The 24,416-nt window shown below is 40.1% G+C and overlaps 1 protein-coding gene across 2 annotated transcripts in view; it reads right to left on the bottom strand.

The window, feature by feature from the left end:
- cdh11 (cadherin 11, type 2, OB-cadherin (osteoblast)) overlaps positions 1 to 24,416 on the bottom strand; it is a 94,478-nt gene that overhangs the window by 44,867 nt on the left and 25,195 nt on the right. For both annotated transcript variants that reach the window (XM_061040308.1, XM_061040307.1), the window contains one exon: positions 6,480 to 6,545. The gene's annotated coding sequence lies outside the window, so the exon portion shown is untranslated. The remainder of the gene's footprint in view (positions 1 to 6,479; positions 6,546 to 24,416) is intronic.

The following is a 24,416-nucleotide window of genomic DNA, read 5'->3' as shown; positions in this document are numbered from 1 at the left end:
CGAGTCCACTGCAAACAATGTGGAAATAGACAATGGATGACAGGGAAATGAAGAGATCTTTCGGAAAGCAGTAGAGGTAAAAAAAAAAAAAAAAAAAGAAAACGGAGAAGGAACGAGAGCAACAGAGTGAAGGGGATTTGTGTCCAGCTAGGTTAGCCATGTGCGCTGATGCTTTAGCGAGCTCAGCGAGTCTGTTCCAACGTGATGAATAGAGACTAAAGATATTAGAATATGAGACAGAAAGAGAGAAATAGATATCAAAGGGAGGCTGAGAGGATAGGAGGTGGAAATCCTCTTTTTTCCCATTCTTCCTCATAGAGAAATGAGAGAGTTAATCCCCAGGGGCTTACATTTGTTTTTTTTGCTCTCTATCTGCCCGTATTTCAGTATCTCTGCCCTGTGACATCATCTCTTCTCCTTCCGGATCTTTGCTTTTCCTCCTGATTTGATTTTCTGCTCTCAATCTGCTGGTAACCATCATATCTCCATTATTTGTCCTCATCTTGTTGACTTCCCTCTGTCCCAGAATTCCCATACTCCCCCCCCCCCCCCCCCCCCCCTTCCTCTCCATCCCTGTGATTCCTTGCAGGGTTTATGGGTTTACGATGCATGGTAATCTCACCGCAAACACATTTATCTGCTCATTCTTTATCTTCTTCCCTCTTTTTCTTCTTCTGCTTCTTGCTCAGCAAGGCTCTGCTTATAGGATATTTACATTCGATTTGTGAATATGGAACAGAGTGAAGTGTATTAACAGAAGAGAGCAGAGCAGAACAGAACGGAAGAGAGCAATGAAATGCAGAACAGGAAAAAACAAAGAGGAGAGGAACATGCTGAAACGGAGCACTGATTAGAAATTCCGAGCACGGCACCAAAGATAGAGTCCAATGCAGAGCAGAGCAGAGTCAAAATGCAATCAATATGAGGTCTTCATGCAAGGGTCAGGGAGAAAAAGGTCTGATCTCATCATACAAAAACATCAGTGACAAAAAGAGTTTATCCATCCCATTTGTACGTTGATGGTTATCTTCCTTCAAAAACCCAATGTTTTGTTGTTTAGTTCACATTGAATCATGTGCAGGTGGCTTTATTGAAGTGCTGGCTTGCTTGATCAAGCCAAGCCTATAATCTCATATTGGAGGATTGCTCTATATATCTTGCATCCCTTGAACCCTCCCGTAAAAAAACAATTTCCTCTCCATCCTGAACATTTTTTTTTCCTCCTGATGGTAGATCCTTTAAGCTTCCAAATTAAACATGGTCACCTGATTTCCTCTCTCAGTTTTCCCAAAGCTCTGATGATCTCTTCATCACCTGTGCAGGTTGTTATGTCTGCAAACATGTAGGACAGATTTGGACACAAAATATGCTACAGCAGAGCGGAGCTTCCAGAAAGTTCACCGTATTTGCCAAATGAAATAAGGTACATTTGCTTCTTGTACTCCTTCTGCCCATACATGCGCTGCTCTTGTGAAAACGTCCCAACATTGTGCATGTGTGTGTGCAGCCCTTACTGCTCATGACGACCTTTTCCTGCCAGTATACCCTAATACCCTGTGGAAGGATCCTCCTCCTTCTGCAGATGCTACACAGCTATCCTCTCTGACCTCAACCTGCTGTTGTGAGAGCTTGTCCGACACAGATAATGGGACTATCCACAGACATACAGAGTAGCCAGCCATAGGGGAAAGGTCGGGAGGTCGGGAGATCCGGCAGCTTTTCTATCAAACATATAACCCTGATGTGTCAAAGTGAGAACGTCATTGAACTGTGATAGAACACGTCAGGGTGCTGAATGTTAGTAATATGCTCAAGATCAAGATGCATTCTTGTTATATGGTATTGATGATTATCATCTCTTTTGCTGATATTTGTCAAACACTGAAGTCTGCGTCCAGCTGAACGGTCACACCAAAACACTGAGGGGCAGGGTTGACACAGAGGGACATTTACTTTCTCATGAGTGAGTATAGCATGGGCGAGTGCTTGTAAATTGTACAGGGAGAGCGTGTCGTAACTTGTTAGTCAAAATATCTTACAAAAATCAACAATAGAAAAAAGTAGGTGGCTGTAAGAGGCTAGTCTTGACAATAGCCTTGTCTAATAATCTGCCGGGATACAAATGTCCTGAAAATAACTGGGTCTGAATGTCCTGGAAATATCCAGAAAAAAAGGCAGGTGATGAAGTGTGAAGGGGACTTTTGTTAAACTTTGGCTCCCTGTTGTCAAACAGTAGTCCTAATCATCAGCTTAACACTTCTAGAGATTAAAAAATACATATTGTTTTGCTCTTCCTTTTTTGTGCTTATGTTTAAATAGACCCTTGAAGAGATAAATGTGAGAGTTTGTGGCATGGCCTTTTTAAGATTCCAGGGTATCAAAGTTCAAACATGACAGGTGAACTATTCGCCAATCTTAGTAAGTTCCCAAGGCATTAAAAAAAGGCACATGAATGCCAGCAACACCCAATTTAACGTTATAATGTAACGCTCCTGTCAGGTCTTTTCGGTGCTTTTAAGTACGGTAGATTTTTATTTGGCGAAATAAAACTGCAAATAGGCCAACCCTCAAGTGTCAATCCACGCAGTAGTTTCATCAAAGCTCACGCACTGACTTCCCTGGCCATGAAGAGAGAGTGAAAAATATAAAAACCCTCTCACTTTGGATTTTGTGAGCAGCTGAAAGCCCAACGAGTCGGTCTTCAAAACTTCTGATGTAATCTTCTTCACACTCGTTTTTAGGCATTAAGCTGATGCTCTTATTCAGAGTGGCACAAGGCTGAGTGCAAGAGTCGTATAAAGCTTAAACCACAACACTGCAAATACTACAAAAGACTTCCAGGGAAGAGGGTGAAAGCTTCAGTCAGCGTCCAAACAGCATTTGTCGTGAGCGTGTTTCTGTTCTCTTGGAAATGATCAGAGAGGAGCGATTGCAGCATGAGCGAGCGAGGAGGGAAGGGCGGTCGTTTTTATCCGTGAGGGTTCCATTAAAGGATTGATGTTTCAAAAGAGGCCCGATATGCAGCTTCTTGCCATTTTTTTCTGATGATTCATCCGCCCATCTGCCATCTCATCCACCACCAACCAGCTAACAGCCTGTCTGCAGCTTAAAATCCGCCTTTTTGTCATTCTTAAGTGGCCACGCATTCAACAGGTAATAAGCTGATTAATCACACCCACTGCCAGTCTCACTGCAGCCTCACGACTTCCTGAAGTACATGAGCAGTAACACACAAACACTAACTCTGATATCCCATCAAGACAGCAGCGTAGAATGAATGGAGAAAAAGCTGCTAAGGTGTTGAAATAAGAGGAAATGTGATAGAATCAAAATCAAATGTTGTACTTGTCCCAAAAAGCAGCAATTGGTTTTAATTGAGCTTTTATCAAAGATCTGTATATATGAACATTGAGTTATTAACAGCATTGGAGACAAACATCCTCAAATGTCTGAGAGTGCTGGGATTATTAGACTTCATCCTGGCATCTCAAACTGTCACTTTCTGCAGCTCAGTGGACCTCTGGAATAATTTAGACACACAGTAGCTGTTTGTGTTTGTTTGAGCGGGCGGATGGGTGGGAAAGGGCAGCGTCTTTAAAACTCTCGCCAGGTTTTTCTTGCTATTTTATTGACGTGTGTTTTTCTATATCAAGCCCTCTATCAGTCAGACTGCTGGGTAATCAATACTGGTAGAGGGCATTAAAACTCACTCTGTGTGTGTGTGTGTGTGTGTGTGTGTGTGTGTGCGTGTGTGGTTGTGTTTGTGTAAATCTGTGGAAAGGGAATCTGCTTGCTGCTTATCTGTCCTCCCAGACACCCATCAGTGTCACTTTTTAAAGATGTATGACCCTGATAGCTACATTTAAAAAAAACAAAAAAAAAAAACATTTTCTTCTTTGCTTTAAACTCTTGAGAAAGGCAAATCAGCAAGGTGTTGCACCATCTTTATGTATTGATCGTATGCATGCATGAGACTGCTGCACTTTACATTTTCTCCTTGGTGTGTTAACAGTAAGTGTTGCATTTAATTTTGTTGTGTTTTGCAAAATGTCAAAGACATTTCTGTAGGTTATCGACATGATTTATAGCTGTGAAATTAAACACAGCTTGAACCATATACATTTTCTTTAAAGAACATTCATAAAAGTATCTACCTCCTTCCCTTTTATTGAAGATGTTACTGGCATCTCTTGTTGAAATCATGTTGTTCTTGCTCAAGATCCCATTGTGCTCCAAATTTGGAACCATCACAAACAAACACGAGAAATAAGGCACAACTGCTAAGAGGAGCACTCGTGACCTGATTGGCCCACTTTTTGAGGCTCTCGCACACAGCATATCAGATCATTAGTAGATCAGAAAGCCTGTTTTTTTTAAAGTTTTGATGTGATTTCATAAAAATCTTTGGCAGAAGCACACTCTCGTTTCAGGGGGAATTATTTGTTCAGTAACTCATCCTGGAATCATTACACTGCAGCTTCACTTCATCTACAATGATGCTGCTGTAAGCATTACACTTGCTGTAGTTTATGCAGGAGAAATCAGCAAGGCAAGTAAAATGAATGTGCTGCATACATGATCTGCATGCAAACAAAGCAGAAGCAGTTTTGGAGCAGCAATAGAGCATCTTGTGAGAATTCAACTTAAGTGTAAAAAGAAGTGTGAACTGACCCTTGACGTTTTACATCTCAAGTGTTTTATTAAATATGTGTATCTTAATGAAGCTGTCGTTTTGGGATTGTGCAGGTTAAATTTGCAGCTCTGCAGACATGATTAATTTGACCAAACATCAACATTTCGAATGAGGGAAAGATTTACATCATCTCGTGTCATAACATTACAAATAGCCAAGGTAGATAATGGAAGTGTTTCCTAATACCCTCTCCCTACATTTCTCTGGGTGTAAACCTTAATACAGATTGAAAGGACTGAGATGAAAAGCCCGGCTACGGCTGCAGCTACACACACAGGAAGATACATTTGATGGTTTTTTTTCAGGGGCAGTATGAAAAAAAGAGAAGGTACTATTCTGGAAGAGAGAGGTAAGGTAAATGACAGAGAGAGAAGAAGGAGGGGGGATGTGACCTTACTGCTTAGATAAGCCTTTTAGTTTCTAAAAAGCTAAGAAGAATCACACACACACACACACACACACACACGCACACGCACACGCACACACACACACACGCACACGCACACGCACACGCACACACACACACACAGGATCTTTTTGTCAGTTTGTCTGCCACCGAGTTGTTGCTGTGACAGGAGAGGTCATGTGGATGAATGCCTCCTATTATGGGATATGTGCTTAAATCCTTCTTTGGGGGTCAAAAGGTTAAACATCCAATCAGCACTCAGCGTGGCTAAAGCCTTTTGAAACCAAGAATCATGATAAGTTAGCAGCTGAATCAATAGATGTCAATGGGGACAAATTTCATATGGACTTCAAAGTATAATCCAGGAAAAAAACCCAGACTCATAAAGAGCTTAAATTCATTTATTTTGAAGCGCTACAAGCGTTGAAGCTTGAAGCAGATACTTTGACCACATTTTATGTCTGCATATTTTGCCATCCTTGTCATTTACTGCTACTGCTATATTACTGCTATTATCTATTTTTCCATAGTGCTAAAGGAGAGCTATCAACTGTTGCATCGTCTCTCCGCCCAGCTTGCCCAACTCTTACTGTAGAACGGAAAGGACACTTATTGCTAATATTAATATTGTAAACAATGTTATTCCTCTCTCTCATCTGTTTACAACCTACTTTTTTCTGTGTGTGTCACTCCCAACACTTTTTTTTCCTGTAAGTCTTTCTACCTATTTGTCTTTTTCCAGCTTCCAGCCTGCAGTTGAAGGATTAGAATGTGCTTTTCTGAAATCGTCTCGTCAGCCTGCCAGCCACTGATAAGCACACTCAGGATCGATTAGATCTGCCTTTAATCTATTCAACTTTTTCCAGGCAAAAGGAAAAAAAAAATGCTTAGTATGGGAGATGTGAGGTGCACGATACGGTGACTTTGGGAACATGTGCCCAGAGGGCAAATGCATTGTAAGCCACATTTTCAGCCATGAGATCATATTTAATATGCAATTTTACAAGTCCTCTTTAACAAACCGCTACAGGCAGAGACAAGCTAAACAATTGAGAATAATTTCTATTAACCGTGAAGGACAGAGATCATTACTGAGAGAGGCAAAGACAGGAAAATGGCTTTATAAAGAAGGAAGGGAAGGAAAAACACACAAACAATCTATTATGATAATAAACATGATAATATAATGAAAACATAAAAGATAGAGTCTGAAACTCGAAGTGTGCCTTCACCCATCACTCTCAATTTCTCTCTGCTGAAAGAGTGGGAGCTGGTTTAACAGAATGCTAAACAGGCTAGTGGGGGTTGGACTGTCGATGCCAATTTACAGATCTTTTGATTCCACTTGCACAAAGATGAGACAATAATGTCAAAACGCACCTTTAGCTCATTACTGGTGTTGGATGTGTAGATAGTTAAATCCTCTGCAAGATGACACAGATCTGCCTGAAAAAAAGAGAAAAGGGAACATAGATTAACGATGTGTAAATACTACCAATTACGAAGAAGGAAATGGTTCAAGGGCACAATATATTACATGAATATGATATAATTAGATATCGAGTGTAATATGCCATCCTGTTTTGTATATAATTCTGGAGGATGTGGAGGAAAATTTGTAGTATAGTAGAAGGAAACTTATAAATATGTAATGCATTAAAATACGCTTTTTGAGAATACTCAAAATAGATACATGTGCAAATTTACACATTTGCAACTTCACAAACAAACCTCTACAACCTCTAAAAACACATCTCACTCTCAGATTTCTCATGCATCGATACAAAATATTGAGTTTAAAAATTGTTTTCAGCAATGATAGAACTACATTCACAGAGACAGCAGCAGGCTGACAGCCTACCAGCACAGATTTTGGTTCTCTCAAAGACTTTTTATTTTGCACCCACTGTCTCCCCAAATGTAGTCCATTGCACTCTCTCATATCAAAACTGTTAGGTTGTCGTAATGCAAAACTGTGGTGAGTCATGGATAAATACTAAATAAAGAGATTTAATTTATGTGGTACAGTACTGCTCTTAATTCTAATAGGACAGTTCTATGCTCCTGGGTTTATTACCACATCTATCACATCCTAACAAGAAATCAGACAAAAATGTTGATATTTTTATTATTGATTGGTAGGAAGCTGTCTTGTTTTTTTTAAATCTTAAATTCAGTTCAGATTCAGAAACTCCAGGTTCATTTAATGTGCACACTGCCGGTCTAAGGTAACGTACCTAAGGGCTTACAGGAAAATACGGGACAAATCTATATTTGTTTTCTTTTAAAAAGGCTTTAGTGAGCTAGACAATATTTGAAACTCTAAAATATGTCGCTGTCAAAGACAGTTTGGTAAAGCCAGTTCGTACAGTACATACATTATGCACAAGTGAGCACATGATAAGAAAGGTACCACCTCCGCCTCATTTTCAGCCAGTGAATCCTGATTGAGACAAGCATGAGAAAATATCTTACAATAAAAATCATTTTTCTCTAAATCCAAAGCCTGATTTAAATACATCTGCAATGTTTTCCAGGAACTACCAGAAAACATTGTAAATTGCCTCTTGCATTGCATAGTTAAACTCTAAAATGGTGAGATCTTTCACTGAGCCACTTTACTTTAGCGATTGCTAAAACCAAAGTATTGAAGTCCAAGGTGCCTCCTCCTCTTCTGTCCATTCATCATGAGATGTGGAGTGTTTCTGCTTGCATGGCACACAGACCTTGGAACTTCAAATTGGAGTAGAGATAAATTGTGCTAAAGGAAGCTTCAGAAAAGCATTGGGCTTGTTACAGATTTTTTTCACCTCTGAAAATACACAGACAAATCTGAACTTGAAATAACCAGTTGCATTAAAATAATTGTCTGGGTCATGGCTCGATAAGAGGGTTAGATAAGCGGACATTGGTTATGGAAACCAATGGCTTTATGTTTCCATGGCTTCCCCAGATCACCTGAGGTGTTATCTGGGCAGAGAAATGAACAGGACATGCTCACTCCTGCATCTGTAACTACCAGTGAGAAGCCCCAGAGCAAGCTACTTAACCCTGTCCTGTCCCAGTGGAGGGGCTCAGGGGCCATGGTGGTGGTGCTGAATGGTTTTTACAGAGCAGCTCCCCAGTGTGACTGTGAAACAGGTTATTACTGGAAATGGAAAAAGGGGTTTGTGAAAACCTTTGGCGGGTTAATAACAGTTAAAAAAAAAAACAGAGAAGAATGCCGTCTAGAAACACAAGACTTTCTGAAAGAATATATTCCCTTCCATGTAGTCATTATGTGGGTGTGATGCTACATCAGTAAAAAGATGAGGAAAAGTACTGACGAGGGAGATATTTCATAACGTCCTAATGGCTAAATATCAAAAGGCCAAAAAAGTGCAGTTATCTTCTGTGCCACATTTCTTTTTATCCAGATCTTTATAAATGTGCAGTGGGAGATCACACAGCTGGGAGGACTGAATATCTGTGATAATTAACCTCCCTGGCTTTTTTGTAGATCAGACGGAGCTTTTTAGAGTATAAGACATATAATATCAGCTGTATGTTTTTTCTCTGACCAAAGTTGTAACATTTTTTAAAAATAAAGTTTGAGATGTTTAATAATGGAATGAGAGAGTTGCAAAATCTCAGTGCTTTGAGAGGATTGGAACAGTCTTAGAGATCTCTAATACATTTGGTGAACTAAAAAAAAAAAAATTATTTAGGGCGTTTTCACATGAGGCACGATTGTTTTGTACCATGCCCGAGCATGTTAGCTCCCCCCTCAGATACCCCCCGAATGTCTGCGTTCACATCAGTAACATCAACACACAACACGTACTCAAGCTATTGTGTAAATACACAGTCCGATACAGCAGGTATAAGAAGAATATTCAGAAAGAATAAGAAGCAACCATGGCAGCCACTCTGAGTCTAAATCCATCCTGCTTACTGTGGATGTTTTTGTTATTTCTGAGACGCAAAACAACGACGATCTTACTGCGTCCACGTCTACCATTCAGCTTCGAGGATGAACTATGCCCTTGCTGCGCGGATACAACGGTTTTTGGTGCGGTAAGAGAGGTTTTGAATCACTTCATTTTGCAATCCACTTCAGTGTTTGAGCACGGTTGCGTTCACATCTCACATGGACCAAACTCAAGCAAACATGAATCGTGCCCAAGACCACCTCTTCAAGCAGCACCCCCGAGTACCATCATGAGTACGGTACGTTTTTTGTTTACACTAATCAAACGAAAGGGACTTTGGGGTCAAGCATATTCGGGTCCCTCAAGTGAAACCAACCTTAGTCTTGATCCTAATCAACTGCAGTTCTTCCAATGGCCACTTTAAACAAGTTCTGAACTCGAGTCATTCCTTGCAGACTCATAATGCTGAAATGCTCAAAGTGTTTTTATCCTGGAACAGACAATGGATTTGGTGTCTCTATATCGTGCCCTTATTCATGACAAATGTCCGCAGGTGCTTGTAGGCAATATCTTGATTACTGCTCATTTCAATCAAGAATAATTTTGGAAAGCCAAGATGTGTGTTTTCCCCCCTTAATCATTTGGAAGAAGCAACAGCACAGTGAAATTTATAGCACGTTTAACATCAGCACAACTGTCAAGGCCACAAACACCTTCATCATCAGCAGAGCCCTATAAGTAATCAGTATCATTCACTGTTGGTAATATCCCTCCAGTATAACACTAATCACCATCATGTTATCATTATTGTCATGAAGCAGATCAGCCTGCTTTGTATGCAGAGAGCACCACCTCCTTTCACCTTGTTAAAGACAGGGGGGGGGGGGGGGAAGGATTTTATCAGAGTATCTGTAGCAACACGTGCTGACTCAGCAACAACGCACGGCTCCGTCCGTCATTACATCGCAGATGTTTTAAAATGGGCAATGCTTTCTGAGGCTGCTGCACTAATCATCATTGTGTGATATGAGCGATGCCACTGTGGAATTATAGCAATCACTATTGTGCTATTGTTATTATCATTCTGCGGCTAAATCTGCCTGCTTTGTATGCGGAGACGATTGAGCTCATTCCAACCAGAAAATGACAGCTCGTTATGTGAGGGGAAAATGGATTTCACCGTGTTGTGGTATTGCAAGGGACCCTGAGACAATACAGTCAATACTATAAAGCACTGTCTGAATTGGTTCTTGTGTGAAATGTGCCATGCATGAATAGAGGCCTATTGATTGGTCGTCTTCTGCCGATGACAGGTGCGTGCATGTTTCACTGCATGCACACAGACGTCTTGAACGCGATAATATTTTCTATCGATTTTATTTTGATGAATTACATTCATATATCTGAAGAATGATTTTCCGCACAATAAACACGGTGAGATCCTACGACTCAAATGCTTTTTCTGCAATAAAAACAATCAAGATGAAAGACATTTGGACGATGATATGACGAATGAATGCACCCCAACATAGCCTCAGATGAACAGATTGTTGTTATGGCTGCTGTGTGTCTCTAATAGGACAGTTCTATGCTCACGCAGATCTGAACAAAGGATGGTTTTTAATTTTGGAGCTTGCATTTGGACATGGGATAGATATTACTTGAAAACTGGAAGTGATATTGGTCATTTTAATACTGGAGCACATGGGATATTTTTAGAGATGGCAAGTTAGTTATCAATCACTCTTTTATAAGCCATTTCTGCAAATATTTAGTAACGGCTACCCTGTCAACAAAAATAGACTTCAGCCCTCATAGTTGTTCATTGGAAACAAAGCTAGTACTCCAAGTCAATAAACAACAATAGCTTGTGACAGCCGACTCTTTCCAAAAAAGCTAAAAGCTCCTGTGGGGAGTTGTAGCTGATTATGAAACAGACTGAAATATATATTTATGCCTCTATACGAGGGACAAAAGCAAACAGGACCATAAGTGAGAAAACGGACTATTTGCAGTCTATTGTTTATTTTCAATACTAATCACTGCCACCACCTTTGTGTCAGTCAAGGAAATTAAAAGCATGCTGCTGTTATTAAGATTCTCACATTGAAAAGAAAAAAATTCCAACATAACTCTTGCTCCACATCACCAATAAAAAAAATCACAACTTTTTGGTTCCTCTGAACCTTTGTCAAGTGTGTGACACTTTAAAGAGTTACAATGAGTGAGAGAAGCTATATTAGGTACTGCTTTGTCGACAGGAGACACCAAAATTGTCAAAATATCGTTTATAAGTTCCCACCATGAAGCTTGAACTGGAGCTTAACTTCAGACTCAACTTACATTCTAATAAACGTTAGAGCTTAGCCATGTTTGATTAGGAACGTGTCCTGATGTTCAAAGATAAATTATACACTTACAATGATATTTTATTGTGTTAACTACAAGTGATCAAGATTGCTTATTACAATGCATGACATTGGATATTTGTGTTCCTCTATGGTTAGTATAGTTTGTAAGAGTCCATCCTTTTCTGTTCACAAAAGTCGTGATGAAAGGACGTTGGCTATGGCTGCTATAGGAAGAAGGTCATGTTGGGTAGAAAACAGTCATCATCTCTAAGCTCAGCTAACAGTCATTGCAGAAAATAATTAGAAATCCCTCTTTTTTTGGAACAGTGTGCAAACGTTGAAGCCATGCAGACTGACTCAAACAGAAATGTATGATATTTGTACACACACACAATACATGCACGCACACACACAACACACACACACACGCACACGCACACACACACACACACACACACACACACACACACACACACACATTTCTCATGAACACATGCAAACAGACAGCTTGAAATCCAGCCATTAGTGTTGTGTCTGTCATTAGCTAAAAGGCCTGAAGCTGGAGTGAGACCAGAATAATTATTCTGATTATAGTCCTCTAGCTGAGCTCTATCCAAACACATAACACTCCCTTGGATTAAAAATCTGGTGTTTCATCTGGTTTCTAAATCAAGATGCTGGGATTTACTCCACGATAGCAGCCAACATTACAACAGATACTGGAGAAAAGCCAAGTTCTTTTTAAACTGATCTTTAAGGGGCAAACTGTGATTGCTGATACATTGTGCGGAAAAGTTTGAAGCCATTTCTTCTTCTCATATAGCTACTGCTTGCTGCTATTACAGGGCGGTAAAACAGATAACCTCAACGTGGAAAGATGTGGTTGTATGCGAGGGCGCTGCAGTCATCCCTGACCCTGAATTCCAGAAACAACCTCTGCTGACCTCATTCTTCACTCTATGGACATATTCTGGGAAGTGCTTGTCACTCAGGACTTTCCTCTTCAGCACTAACTGACCACAGCAGTTTGATACACACCATCTGATCAGCTCTAAGGTTTAACAATGACTCTTTAAAAAAGAAAACTTGTCTTTTTCTCCTCATGCGGCTCGGTGTAGCAGTAGAAGATTTGACTGCAGCTCACTTTAACACCATGTGCTGCAGAAAAACTAATTTATAAATTGTTTGTTTGATAGCTAGCAGCTTAAGACACCCATGATTTGTAATTATACTATCTCCTGTCAGTGAATGAGTGTCTATGTGAGGAAGTGATTATGTGCATGAAAGTGAGACTGAATATGAGCTTGTAACTGCGAGCATGTGTTCATGAGTTGGATGCTCTCAGTGCGGTGAAATGATGCAAGCAGAATGTGATAGCGGCTTTGAGGATCAGCACAGTGGGCGCAGCTGGTAGCTGCACACACATACGCACCCTTACACACACAAACACACACATATTGGCTGGCAGGGACTGGTGGATCCCAGCTGTGTGGGTATTATCAATGCGCCAGGATGCATTCACAGGTGCATGGGCACATAGACAAGCGCATTTCATTGTAAGAGTGAGTACAAGGTACTGAAGTGTAACCATGTACCGGTCCACCGTGCACACACAGTTTCCCTGTGAGTTTCCCACACGCGTGATCACATTGATATTGAAAAGCATTCTGGGAAAAAGTGACAAATCCAGGAGGTCGAAAGTCTTAATTTAGTCACAGTATGTAATCTAATCACTTAGTGTTTTCAACTTTGTGACTCTTTTATGTCCACACCCCTTGAAATTATTCCGGCCGCACATTCCTTTCATATATTTTATCGTTCGGCAAGCACCCTCCTCCTCTTCCTCCTCCTCCTCCTACTCCACTTCTTCCTCTCACCTTCTTTCTGACTCATTGCTGAGTCTAAAATAAAATGCTGCACAGGAGATGCAGGTGGCGGGCAGTTGCTTTACAGGGGGTTGGCTGGTAACTATAGGCCTATATTTTTATCTCCCTCGGCTCAGACGTCCTGCTCCCACAATAGTGCTACTCCTACAACACTTACTCTAGACAGCCGTGTATTTTTCCACTTCCTCATCTGAAAATATAAGCCTGCTTCTCTGTCAGATGCTCTGAAATAGCTCTATGTGGTTAGATAAGCCTGAAAGATAGAAGTCAGTCAATGTTTTTTTTTTCTTTCCATCTCAAGTGTCTATAACTTTCTGTCTACCCTTGAAAACTATAGTTTGTATTTTCTTCATGTTATACTGGCATGGACTTTTGGGCATTTTTTTGGTGCCAATTTTCCGACTCATCTCTATCTGGTCCTATTTGGTACATACAAGACGAATGACCTGATGTTGTCTGTGGTCTCTGTATCACTGGGATAAAGCACCAGGTCTGTTAAGGTCAAGTTGGTTGTAGCTTGTATTGCAATGCTGTCGTAAATGACATCCATAAATATGGGTGTTATGGGTAGAATTAACATCGAGACTGTGTTTATTTGAGCCAAAAATGTGTCTGGTTGTTTTTTATTGTGTTTCTCAGATTACCAATTTTGATTTTTTTGTTATTTAGTTGTTGTTTAGAGACATGCTTCTCATACACAGGCCCGAATTACACACACATGCACAAACAAGACCTGTGCACATGCATTAATGGAGAGATGCTACACAGGGAGCACACCAGAGCGTGTTGGGGTTCCATATTTTGGTCCACACAGGGTATTGAACCAGCAACCGGCAACCCTCCGGTTCCCAACCCAAGTCCCTGCAGACTGAGCTACTGTCGCCCCAAAGTAGGTGTAGAAATGTTTTCATAAACCCTGATTGGACGTCCACATCAAAATGACATCATCTACCTAGAACAGCATTGAAAGGCTTGTTTTTGTCGTTAACAGTTATAATGACAAAGTAAACATGTGAATGTTGAAGTGTTTGTTTAATATATGACATCAGCTACTTGAAGAAATGTATAAGCCTTTCATTAAACATAAGCTAAACAATATAAGATAAGAAGGTATTCACTATATGTGGTTCGATAAGCCTGAAAGATAGAAGTCAGTCTCATGTATTTATATGCAATTTTAACTTGCAACTTTAAGTATAACTGCAGTCATTGGAAAGTGCAACTCAGTACTTTTGCTAATTCTGCAGAATACATGAACAGCAGATGTGGGTGTCAGGTCACCAGCATTCCCTGCACTGGAAGAGTTATATTTTTTTTATTTCACCTGTGTGTCTCAGAGATACTTATAGATATTTTTTACATGAAATATCTGACAAAACAAGTCTTACTCTCAGACTAATTTGAACAAATCATTTGGCCAAACTATAACTATGTTAGCCCTTGGATCCTTAGCTGTCTAAATATGCTCCCCTCTCAGCGTGGCTCCACTGGCTCAGCTAATTTTCACTGTATCAACGTGTCATGAAGAGTCTAAGGCCAGCATGATGCTAATGTGATCTGATTTTCCCGTCTAGACTTTGTAATTTCATTGTAAGTCCATGGGACAAAGTGGATCTTTTAAAAGCAGCACATTTTAAAAGAGAGATATCAGTGTTGTGTTTTGATGATTTCTCCGTGTAATGAAGCTCGTTATATTCACTGCTGTCTTCATAGTTTGTGTCGATCCCTTGAGAAGGTAACGTTGCTGATTAAGAAAACACTGCCTGTGATTTGAAAATCTCTGATGTACTTTGTAGCTCTTAAGTCTTCACCCTCAGCATTCCCATGGTCAAACAAGTTTTAAATGTATCGCTTTAAGATGAGAGGCTTTTATTAGCCTCTCAGGGTTCTTGTCTGCACAATCTAATCATTTGCATCTTATGTATTTCTTGTTTCTTCACTTGCAATCATACACTATATTTTTCTTTTTCCATGTTTACCGCTGTGCAAAAATAATAAGGACGCTACAAACTCGACTTTCTTGTTGAAGGATTCAAAAGAAAACTCATTCTGGGTTATGTTGTGCAAACTTCCCAAAGAGCACATGGTGGTAACCTCATTTGGGATTTGGTGTTAAAAAATAAATGGGAGTACACCGAGCGGGTGGAATAGCTGATTTTAATGTACAGAGCTTCTTTCTGATGGAACTTGTAAATCTTCCCTTTTTGCTGCAACCAGTCTGCATCGCTGCCTGGTGTATTCTGCAACATCACTGCGGCCTGTGTCACAATTTTCCTCTATGATAATGTGCAACCCAGTGTATGACAACAAAAGGAGACATAGCGACACAGGAAGAGAGAGATTCTCTGTTTCGTAACTGGCGGACGATGGAGAGACTGAGGGGGGGGAGAGCAGAGAACAATAAAGTACAATGGGAAAATCTGAAGCTGGTAGACATAAAAAAACATAGACACAATGTTAAATGTCTCAGAGTGACTGCCACAAACGCACACACACAAACACACACACACACACACACACACAAACCTGCATACATTATCATACATACAGTGCTTATGCAGGAAAAAGTGTCCATATTCACATAATGGCTCATACAAAAATATATATTATGCACTAACAAAAACATGCACATATATACAAAACGTGCACCCCAACATTACCATGAACCCTGACACAGGGGCAATAACACACACTGCGAATGATTCCACAAAAAGATAAAGAAGGTGTGTGTTACCAACAACGTAAACGAGGGAGGCGATATATTGTAGTTGACATGTTGACTTGCATAGATGGGGAGAAACGAGCTGCAGCCATTTAACTGACAGGGTGGGGAGGAGGGATAGAGTATGAGGGAAGAGATAGATGATGGATAAAGGAGAAGGAGAGAGACAGAGAGAGCGGAGGAGAAGAAATAAATACGCTTTTTACATATTCAGTTCTGCACGGCTGCCCCGCTTATGCATGTACGCTCACACTCAGTTATGACTCGCCTCACTTGTCGATGATTTTCATTTAGATAGTTTGTTATTGTATGACACGCTCTCTTACTCGCAGAGCAGTTCAGCCAGCACTTCACACACACACAAACACAGAAAATACACACCTATATGAATGTTTAATGATGTCTCACATCTGTATCTTGACACAGGCTTGGCAGTGTTATTTTACTCTTAAGGCATAAAAAAGAAAAAAAACAACCTTGAGTTAAAAATAAAATCCTACAACAGGATCAGACCAAAGCAGCAGCTGACAACTTATTATGTACTGGTTCATTTCCTAAACAAGAATAACACATTTAGGAGGAAGAGTCACCATAATCTTTTGAATATTAACCTTCAAATTTAGTTTCATTTTTTTATTGTATTTGTTGTCAGTTTGGTACATATCTAAAAGTCGTCAACTTGAGGACATGATGTTCATTCAAAGCCTGGAAAGTGGCAGCATCCTTTGTGTCCTCAATCATCTTATTATCGTGGATATTTTTATGATGATATAACTACTGTGAAAACCATCTCAATCATCGTTTTAATGTAACTAACAAAAGCCAGTACACCAAGTAGTGTCAAAACCGCTCCAGTCAAACAAAACCTAACATTTCATATCCTTTGTATTGTATTTTAGAAAAGATGATAAAAAGGATGGGAGGGTTTCTTGCATCATATCACTGCAAATGGTCAAACCAAATAGACTGCACTTATATATTGCTCATTCTACTTTTCCGTTAACTAACAGGGCTTTCCACTTCATGCCACATCTACCCAGTCACCCACACATTCAAACACTCATGGCGTGGGCTTTCATGCAAAATGCCAACCTGCCCATCAGGATCTACTCCCAGACAAACCATGATGCCTTTGGGAGAAATTTGGAGTTCAGTGTCTTTCCAAAGGACATTGGTGCAAATGGTCTGATATTCCAATTTGTGGATGGCCCGCTCTTTATCTGAGCCAAAGCCACCTGTGTTCTCTTATGTAATGTGAGATAAAATTGGGCCAATACTGCAGCAGCTACAACCCAAAGAGTGTGTGGTTTAGACAACATGAGGAGTTGTATGTTTGATCAAGTTGGCTTTCAAACTGTTTATTCAAGGGTCATTTGGATGAAAGGGAGTCGTTGCTTTTTACCCATACAAATACTTCCATTCACTTACTCAGTACTATATTGGTATCTGGGTGGCTTTAAAGGTATTGGTATTGGTATCTTTGATTTAATAAATACCCATCTATGCTATTATGGTCAAAATACTGACAATCTCTTATCAACCATTCATTTTTCTGTAGCTGATCCACTGTTCTCACCTTTGTGTTCATGAGCATGAATGTCCCAAGAATCAATAACATATTCTATTCTTGTTCTGCCATTGTTTATATTCTTTGATCCAACAGTAAAAATGCCATCTTTAGTTTCTGACAACCAAATTGCTGCCTGTTACAAAAACTGGACCAAAAATTGATTAGACTCTCTAGGCTTTGACCTCCACATGAACACTTTCCCAAATAAAACAGTCAATGCTGAAATGTGAGGTTGATTTGTGGTCACGGAGGCATTTGTTTTCCTTATGATGGTCACTGATTGGTGATCTTGGCCTCTCCCTCTTCTTTATTTACCACCCCATCACTTGGATTCCATGTAAACACAGGCTATCATTGTCCTGCCCACTAATTAATGAGTCCAGTCAGAGCGCTGGATGCCTGCACGCTCTCTCAGCCTCCTCAGAGAAAACTGCTGGCAGTCCTATGAATCACTGCATTCAAATGGTCTTGTGGTAAAAGAGCAAAAATGATTGAAAACCAAAGGGAGAAATTCATGAGGCTGGATGAGCGATGATAAATGTATTAGCACCAGATGACATTTCCATCACCACCTCATCGATCACCTCTGGGACATTTTAAATTGTGGACCGCTTGTGTGTGTGTTTGGGTGTCTGTGCGTGTGTCATATGCAGAATTGGGCAAACGAAAAATATCTCCCCAAAAGACACACACACAAACACACATAAGGGAAAAAAAGGGACAAATAGAGACATTGAAGACACTGGTGTGTTTGACACATGCATTCATACATAAGCAGGATAACCAGCAGCCTTCAAAGTTGTTTCAACATGTATTAAACCTAAACAGCTTCTATTCCCCATCCCTTGTCATTTATGGAGATCTGAAGATAAGGTCTATCTACTCTACTTTCTTTGAAACACAGTTTCCTGTCTAGACACACTGCAGCAACCATTGCATACTTAGCCGTGTCACACTCAATTATTGATCTATTGCTATGTAGAATTATATACAATACTGATGTTCTTAATTTCATTCTCAATCCATACTTTATTTTTACAGCTGTTTACAGCTTCTCCTGAGATGCTGACCACCACATAGCAAAAAACCTGCAGGGATGTATCAAATATAGCAAGGACGATACATTTAAAGGCTAATGCTATCACAGTTACTTTACTGATAGAAGTATCAATATGTCTCTTATATGACGTAAATACAGGATAAGAATATGCACCAATCAGGTACTATTATTTATAACCCCATGCAGAAATCAGTAATTATTCATACGCTGCTCGAAAACAGTAGCATACAAAAGGTTGTGCTGCCACCATGAATTTATTATAGCTCCCACCGGAATTTTTTTTTTTTCCTACAGTAGCAAGAAAGAGATGATTTTGGGGTGAGTTTGGGTCATTTACCACCTTATGATAGCAGACAGCAACGCTGTGCTAGCAGAGATGTCCCATTGGTAAAAATGTACATCAGAAAAAAAAGTGATGGGTTAAGTATGCAAGGCTTCTAGGCGTATGAGGGGTGGCACGAGTGTTGCCGTACAGGGTTGGTAAAATAGTAATAATAATGTGTTACCTGTTAAATTCAACGTGTTACCCGTAATTCAATCTGAGTGGGAGTCTTAATCTGGAGAAAACAAGTTCAGGCATTGGGAGGGAAAAATTCTGTTGTAAAAAACTTGAGATGTTAGCTAAACACAGTTATATGTAAATATATCGTCATATATGTTGTCCAATATGCAGCTGTATAGTTCAGAGGAAGATGCTTATAGAAATACGAAATCGAGCAATCAGCTAATTTACTCATTCCAATTTCATGGTCAAAATCCTTTAACAAGGACGAAGCATGAGACTCATCAGCCATTTTATCTCACTTCTAAACCTTTCACAATGCAAAGTGTAAATAAACTATGAGTGATTTTTTGAAGAACAGAAATTTTGATTTATTGCTCATCTCATCACTATTGGACATCAGCAGCAGGTAATCGGTAGCCTATGCGCTGAAATAAAATCCATATCATGCATCCCTATTAACCTTAGTGAATCCAGGAGAAAGTACTATCAAGCTTGTCAAGTACCCTCCTGTTATTTGCATGATCCTCCCTTGCATGCAAATGTATCAAAGAGAAAGGGGAAGCTCACTCGGTGCAAGCGAGATAAGTTGCAGATGACAGCCAAGGTGCACTCTGAGCCCGTGTTCAGCTTTTTGATAAATAACAGGGGACCTCTGTAGCCGCGGGATGAGGCTGAAACAAGGTGCAAATAGCTCGGTAAATCTGGCCCTGACTCCCTGCTCCTCTCTGGCCTCCTCTCTCTTCCCTTTGGTCTGTCTCTTGGTATTCAGCTGCTGCTCTCTTGCAGCTCAGACTCTCTTATCTAAATCTCCATTCAGACAGAGAAAGAGACAGTGCCGGGGAGAGAGAGAGAGAGAGAGAGTCAGAGATAGATAATACAGGTCACTCTCCAATGACAACTCTAAAAGGCATCTGGGGAGAAGAGGAGAGCGGCTGCAAAACAGTATATGGATTTCTGAGCCGGGACCATGGAAAACAGACTTAATAAGTAGCTTGATATGAAAGTTACTGTGCATCTGGCGATTTTCGTGGCTCACAGTGACTTAGCCGTTTATTTTAAGATTTGCTGAAAGCCCGTGGCAATGATAAATCAGCAAAAAAAAACAAAAAAACATCCACCATATGCCTGAGCAATGGGAAGCTAAGCTGAGCAACATGGAGCGGAATTAACGCTTATCAACGCAAAAGGGAATTTGTGCTTTTTGTCATTTAATGCTCAGGGTTCTTCCTCATTTTTTTTTATCATGCTGGCAGTGATGTTTTGACAGTCTACTTTTATTGTTCTTGTGGCAGCAATAAAAAAGAGCCACATGTTATGCTTATTGAGAGGTTTAATGTCCCTACAGGAGATGACTGCAGGTAATGTGCATGATGTGTACGTTCTGATCATTACAAAGACAAAATACTTCCTTTCGGAAACCCCTCAAAATGTCAGCTGACCGTCAACCCCAATAATAATTATACTGTAAAAATGTTCTTTCATAAACCTTCACTTATAGTGAGACCATGCAGAGGAGACCTAGAGGTACCATAGGTAGGCATGTGACGGCGTGCCAATTTCCATCCTGTGAGCGTGTAATTTTACTTACAGTGATCATCAGATTTAGAGGAACATTGATGGAGCGGGATGCTCTGCCCTCTATTGCAGCATGCCTTAGTTCTGTATCAAACATATGCAAGTTTGTCCTTCATTAGTCCTTTCCACGGCTTAGATATTAAAAAAAGCCTGCACTCTGCATACAGCATGAGAATTGTGTTGCACATCCACCCTCATCACACTTTAGTAGTAGAAATATGCATTAACTACAGCTGCTCTCTAACAGTAGATTAATTGATTGATCAGTCAAGAAGGCAACAAAAGTATAGCAGGATGTAAACTTGATGAAAGAGTCTCACAATGACCCTTACAAGTTCATCCTTGTTTGGCTTTTAAGGGAAAATTAGCAACATGAACTGATGGTCTCCTCCTGCCGTAAACAATAGGACCCTGTGCATAAAACGTATAACAAAAATACACAAAGGATGTTTCTCTGACGCTGTTTTTCAGAGGACACAGGACAACAGAATGGGTGGCAAGTTGTGTCCTAACCAGCTCTTTTGACAGTGTTCTGCTTGTGTTTGGATTGGGATTTCTTCAGTGTTTATCTTGGCACCAGATATTAAGCCCAGCAATACACTGAACAACATAGGTTCACTCAAAACAAAAAAAAAGTTTCTCTTTGGCAGATTGTGCGCCGATGTAACTAGATTTATTCACCTGTCAAACAGAATTTCATTTGAGTTTCATTGTATTAAACTAGCAGTTCTCTGTCACCAGCAGAGTGCGCTATATGGATTACAACAAGCATTATCACTCTCCAGAGTGTCGAGCGGTGGCGCACGTACATGCGCAGTTACTTTCCAGTTGAGTGACCATCTTGTCTTCATTATAAATCTTTTCCACAAGTGTTTGATAACTGCATTTGAGGGATGATCACAATACATGTGTATCTAAGAAAGATATCGGCCGATATATTGGTATCAGATTTTTTTCTCTTCCCAATATTGATATCGCTATCGTCCCCAAAAATTCCATATCGGTCGGGCCCTAATAAAAAACAATAATTTGTCTCCCTGGACTTAAAAAGTTTTCATCTGGAAGTTCATCAATAGTCAGTCATATGATAAACTAGTAAAATATGTTCGAGTTAGAATATTTACGCTTCGTATTGAGCAGCAAAATCAGAACCCTCAAGAGTTAAAGACAAGCTGACACAGTTTTCAACTGATTTCCAAAACCACACACAACACCACTATTTTGGATTTTTGATCTCTCCTAATCTTGCACGAGTAGAAACAAATACGAGGACGTTTGTTTAAGCATTAAACCCTTCTCTTCTTACACAGATCATTAATCTCTGTCTCTGTGTCCTCCTTATCTTCACCTGTCTTCCTCTCTGCGTCCTCATCAACACTCTCTTGCCGCCTCACTCTCCTTCTCTTTACCTGAGGCAGGCAGTAAACTCCAAACTAAATTGAATTTGGCATGTTCTCCAACTGCTGTCAAATATAGCGCTGCAAGCAAATGCCTGTACATTTTGCTGTAACTCTTTTTTTTTTTACGAAGATGATATCCGTGCCGCATGAAGCAGCTTGAAAGTATGCTGTCGGAGCTAACACGACTCGCTTGTTCCTCTCATAGAAGTGTGGCTGAATCTTTATAAGTCAATGAAAGTTAGCCAATGACACAAAATAAAGAACAAGAATATACTGAGAGGATTAAAGAAGCTGTGAGAAAAAAAAAAGTAAGCTAGCCAGCCTGCCCACACTGCAGCCATCAAAGCCTAAAATAGACTGTTGAAATAAGCTGGAAACAGATGTACCTTGTTGGACCAGTTACTGTTCTTGCCTGTGTGTGTGTGTGTGTGTGTGTGTGTGTGTGTGTGTGTGTGTGTGTGTGTGTGTGTGTGTGTGTGTGTGTGTGTGTGTGTGTGTGTGTGTGTGTGTGTGTGTTGAGTTGATCAACAACCCAAAACTCTGATCCACTTCACTTTTTTCCTACATGTAGCAATTTCTCCTTTCCAACCATCCTGTACTCTCCACCGTTGTCTATCCTCCCACCTCTACATCTCTATGACCCCCTCTCAGCACAACACTATCAGAGGGTTGTAATGTGAAGTCAGCCTCGATCCATCTCTCTCTCTCTCTCTCTCTCTGTATGGGCTATCAGATCTTGTTGGTATAGCTTGAGTCAGCCCTGCTGTCCTGGGCTAAATGAATGTTAAAAGCCTATTGAGTTTCTTTGCGTGAGCTGCAATAGCTTTGCCTTACATTGGTAATACGATGTGCTGTGTGAGAGTGTGTGTGAGTGTGTGAGTGTGTGTGTGTGTGTGTGTGTGTGTGTGTGTGTGTGTGTGTGTGTGTGTGTGTGTGTGTAATGCGATGCAGTCTTTTAATTTAGGAAAGGAGACACAGTCAGCAAGTAAAGGTTATGACCTCTGCTAGAGGACACACACACACACACACACACACTGCACACAGAGTGTAGGCTAACATGAAATTGATTTCAAGGTAAAGTAGCAAACATATGAGGCTGCTGGATGTGGGTGGAGTGTGTGACTGCTCTATTGTCTGTTTGTATATTGTGACAGAGGGAACAAAAAGTCATTCTTCATTATGACGTGTATATCTTCGATGTCTTCAGTGATACTTTATTTCTCCCTGAAATCATTTTGAACACTTCAGCTTCTTGGTATCACAGTCTTCTGTCATTTACTTTATAGAGCTTCTTTCATGATGTTGACATTGAAATCCATCAGACTGAAAATGAGGATATTTTTAGGTAAGGCTGGATGAAATAGAAACAAAAACTCTGATTTTTTTATTTTTTTTTGACAGATTATACGATGGTTCATGACTAACTGGAACAATCATTCCTGCAGCACAGTTTGTTTGACTGAAACATTCAGAAGATAAATGATGATAATGTATTCTATCATGGGCTCTGTACCAACAAACATGCTTGCTTAGATCCCGTGAACAAGTTTTTAAGTCCAGCACAGCTGTACACTTTTTTGTTGAATGTTTTACCTTTAGATATTTAAACCTATGCCCTTTGAATGTTACACCTGACCATACATGTGACAACCTTTTCATTTGTTCTTAAATATATGACCCTATTCTTTATTAATGCTTCACTTATTTTTGAAGAGAATGCATTGATTTGACTACTAAGAATGTGTGAAGAGATCAGTCCACCAAATATAATGAGACATCTAGACAGATCACACAATTGTTACCAGCAGGCATACAAGTTATGTTTGGAAGTAATATTAAAACATCGTAAACACAATATATGTGCACAATGAGCCCTTGTTAAATTCAAATTTATTGGCTTTATATCTACTTAAAGACCAACCACAGCTCCAATCCGGTTTAACTCTTTTTGCAGAGGATTCGACCGAGGTTTTCCATTTAAGTCTTTTTTTTTTTTTTTTTGAGGCGGCAGAATGAAGCGCTCCTCTTCTTGACAGTAATGACTCGGAGAATCACTTTGAGAGAGTTGAGCAGTGGCAGCACTAACTGGATCAATGAAGAAACTGCAGTCAGAAAATACGGGTCGCCTTGATCAATTAGAGTCTTAACTGCTGCTGGAATAGTGAAACAACAACTAGCAGAGAGCCTCAGTAACTGTCCCCAGTTCTTTCTCCCTGATGTTTTAATGTTTTACCACCGACCATGTTCATTCATTCCTTCTTTCTTTCTCCCCCCTACCTCTCTTATGCCCTCATAAATGTGACTGTTTTGCTTTTAATTAGCTGATTCAATTGAGCC

Source organism: Labrus mixtus, chromosome 6 (genome assembly GCF_963584025.1).
Source record: "Labrus mixtus chromosome 6, fLabMix1.1, whole genome shotgun sequence".
Lineage (NCBI taxonomy): Eukaryota > Metazoa > Chordata > Actinopteri > Labriformes > Labridae > Labrus > Labrus mixtus.
The sequence above is the reverse complement of the archived record's forward strand: the minus strand, read 5'-3'. Positions and strand labels throughout refer to the sequence as shown.